Source organism: Phalangium opilio, unplaced genomic scaffold, assembly GCF_054372755.1.
Source record: "Phalangium opilio isolate 3A_F unplaced genomic scaffold, DU_Popi_V2 ptg000039l_1, whole genome shotgun sequence".
NCBI classification, from domain to species: domain Eukaryota; kingdom Metazoa; phylum Arthropoda; class Arachnida; order Opiliones; family Phalangiidae; genus Phalangium; species Phalangium opilio.
The window spans coordinates 52,421-56,265 of NW_028324162.1; the positions used below are offsets into that span (position 1 = coordinate 52,421).

At 36.3% G+C, this 3,845-nt stretch overlaps 1 long non-coding RNA gene across 1 annotated transcript; it reads right to left on the reverse strand.

Moving 5' to 3' along the window:
- Positions 1-1,194: 1,194 nt before the first annotated feature.
- Positions 1,195-2,231, reverse strand: LOC149680936 (uncharacterized). Its single transcript, XR_016365560.1, has 2 exons — positions 2,057-2,231; positions 1,195-1,836 (listed from the first exon to the last, which is right to left on the reverse strand). It is a non-coding gene; the product is annotated as an uncharacterized LOC149680936 (long non-coding RNA).
- Between the last annotated feature and the right edge of the window lie 1,614 nt (positions 2,232-3,845).

Below are 3,845 nucleotides of genomic sequence, written 5' to 3' on the forward strand. Positions count from 1 at the left end.
TCACCAGTGGTTCCAGTGTTTTGGGTTATCTGAGCCGACGCAATACACCCAGCAAATATTACCATATAGGTCGAAACCTTTTCACGTGACATTAGTGAACGGTACATGACTCTCCGGACTTGCCCGCCAACCTTAATAACCTAAAACTATAAAACGTTCGTGTACAAGAATGATTATTGTTGTGGCTTGACACTCGCTAGCGCCTGAAGGACCGATCACTCAGTCCAATCGGTGTACATTTGTAAGAGAGTAGACCATTTTAGAAATTACATACAGAGAATTAAAACACAGGTGTGATGCCGCCATTAAGGTCCTCTCTCTCGCCTAGAAGCACCGCTATAGGCAGTGAAAGTTGACTAGCCTCCTGCCTGTAGTCAACTTTGTTACCGTCTGGCGGTGACCCTTGGTGCGAGGGAGAATACCCAATGGTGGCCTCGCCACTGTGTGTTTTCCGAAATGGTATTCACGCGTGCTAAAATGATTATGCGTAATACGCTACCGGTGTACAAGTAACGCCAACAATGTAGAAAGGGGTGGTGACGTTTCAAATTCTAAAGTACGAAGAGGGAAATTGCAGTGCAACCTTTACTTCATAGTCGCGACATTGGAAATGTAGCATTTCGTAGTACGAAATTAAATGTATGAATTCGTGCAACACCCTGCTTTGGAATCCACATTTAAAAATTTACATTTTCCTTTCGAATTATGTCAAAGTTCGCTTGGAGTATTTCAAATATTCATTATTGATCCCTCAGCACGTACTCCCTTCAAAATAATTAATATTAATAATTAATATCTATCCCTGGTGATATAGAGGTTCATTTATGTGAACTTTAAATCTGAAATGCGCCAAAAATACCTTATCTTTTTAAGTGATATAGAGGCATAGAGATAGGAACATATATACCTCTAGAGTCACAACGTTTATCCCGAGACAGGCCGCAATTTTTAAAACCATGTAAACTTTATCATTCGACACCAGCGCCACTATCGGCGATATTCTTAACTAAAATATTATTCGAGCTACAAATAGATGGCGTTGCTAAATAAGGTTTTCGCGCTAAAAATGACTTTTTGGCGGGAAAAATGAACTTTTCGCGGTAAATCTGTAACTTTTTCAAACTTTTTTCAGTTGACGGACCTTATATTATTTTATTTGTTCTTAACTATCTAAATAAATGTTTCCAAAGTATATTTAAGTGTTTTATTTTATTTCTGTTCAAAATTTAACAAAATGGGTAGAAAATGCGCTGTTTCCTCTTGTAAAAATACTGGAAGAAACAAAAAGGTTTAATGGCATAGGTGAAAACCCAATAAATTAAACGTTGACATTATTAATTTATTAAACTAAGTTGTTATCACAATAAGCCATAGGAAAAACGGACTGGGTTTCAACTGCAACTGACGCGATTTGCGGAGATAATTTTGAGGCAAATGCCTTTCGGGAAAATGCTTCCATTAAAGTATTGACAACTTGGACTAATAATAGAAACTTCGCTTTACTTAGTCCAGGCTGACAAGAACCGCGATTCCTTCTTTATTTTTATCGGAATCAAATGAGGATCTCCTAAATTCTAATTTTAGAGCTGGCATTGTACTGTTTTGCAAAATAACTTTTGGTGCTTATTTAACTTGTTAATACAATTTACAGAAAACATACGCTAGAACAATCCCAAATGAAACCTTTACCCAAACCACTCACGCGTCGGTAAATGAAACGGTTGAAAATAGGCCTACCTTATTGCCAACTATTCAAGCGGCGGTCAATATCACACTCCAAACTAGCCTATACCTTTGGCAAGTTACATTGAGGTCAATGAACCCGCGGAGCATAATCTAGACGAAAATGCAATAGAGGATATCGCATTAACTGTAGAAGTTGGAACATCTTCCCAACACACATCCCAATGGACATTGAAGAACATGATAGCCCTCTGTTTGTTGTATGTACAGAGCTACAGGCTATATCATTGTAATTTCAGGGGCTTTGTCAAACATTAACGTATTTCCACAGACAATATCCATCTGAGGATATTGTCAAAATCATTGATCTTACTGAAAAATGGCTTAGAAGTCTTAAATCTTGAAAAATGTCGTGGTTGCATTAAAAACATTCCACTCAAAATAGAAACTCTTGTTAGACGATGCTTAATGCGTGAAAACATATTTCCCACTCTAACGGAGCACGTGTATGACCAAGAGTTCAGATGGAACCACCATTTAAATCACATTGTTAATCTACACAGATATCAGGCTGAGGAAAATAGCAAAGAATATGAACGAGAAAATAAAAAGAGAATATTAGAAAACGACTGACCAAAGTGATTTTATTCCAAGGACAATAGTAGTCTATTTATAATTTTAATTTATTTATTAGTTGATACGTACATTTTACATTCAGCATTCATGATTCGTTCATTCACTCCAAACAAAAATAATGTTTGTTTAACTAACTTGTCAAATCACCATCAATTTGTTTAATTAATTCATTATCACTTCCATCGAATTTGCTAGAATACAATACACGCGTAGACACAGTAGCAGACTACGCCGTTGAAAATATATCAAAATAGTTCTTCCGTTTTTGCACAGATGGCGCTGGGTGTATTTGATAAAGTATACTGTTTTTAACGTTGCATATTCACTAATTATAAGGTTAAAGTCTATGGGGACGCTTCCATGTTGTGACTCTAGAGGTATATATGTTCCTATCTCTATGTATAGAGGTACTTTATTTGATCTTTAAATTTGAAATGCGCCAAAAATAATTAGTTTTTTTAAGTGATATAGACGTACTTTGTCTGAAACGCGACGTCCCACAATTTTAATGAAAAATATTTTATCTAAACAAACATTTCTTCCATCTCTAGGAAATTTACCAATAGTGATATTTTTCCCCATTTTCCAAAATAGTTATGAAAATCTCCCAATTTTACAATATAGTTATGAAAATCCCCCAACTCTTTAAGATGGTTATGAAGACTCGCAGATTTTTCGATAGTTATGAAACCCCCAATTTTCCATGATAGTTATGAAAATCCCCAGTTCTTTCTCCGTGTGTACTAATTTTTTAAGAATATGTCCGGAGCTGCAAATTTTCAGCCGTCTAGGTAAAGCGGTTTGGACAAATGTAAGGGATAGCCAAGTGGACCCAAATATATATAGTTTCAATCTCCATTTGTACATTAATTAAATTAGAAAAAAATGCTTAATTCATGTTTTATTAAAATATAAATGACTCTAAGATTTGGTACATGTTGACTCAATTCAAGTTGAATGATTTTTGTTTTTAAATAAAATCTGGACATGGATTTATCAATTAATTTCTTTTCCTATTCATTAAAATATTAATTCAAGAATTACACTTCTGTAAATTGACTGACATGCGCCTATTTGATCATTTTTTCAATATTGAGATTTAAATCTTTATTAGCATCAATTGGAGTTTGCTCTACTGGGCAAAGAACGTGCGTTTTCGCTATCAATTTTCAAAACATTTGAACTAAAACTACGTCATCAAGAAATATTTTTTTCTTTTTTACGTACTGCCCGCTAGAGCATTTTAGAGCGGGTGACTAAACGCGGCCCTTACGGCCCACTCTGAAGGGCCGCGAGGGAAGCGCTAGGTCGTAAGTGATTAAACAGGGAAGGAGTTATGGTTTGTACAGGTGGTGACGGATGATGGAATTGGGGTAAGTCACCGCCTGCGGACACGGGGTAATCGTCACCTTTAGGGGAGGATCGCCGACTAGTCCCTTATTCCCTTAAACTTTGTCACCCAGTAGCTTGGCTTACAGGAGTGCGCCACACATCCGACATCAAGAAACCTTCCTCAAATGTTTTGA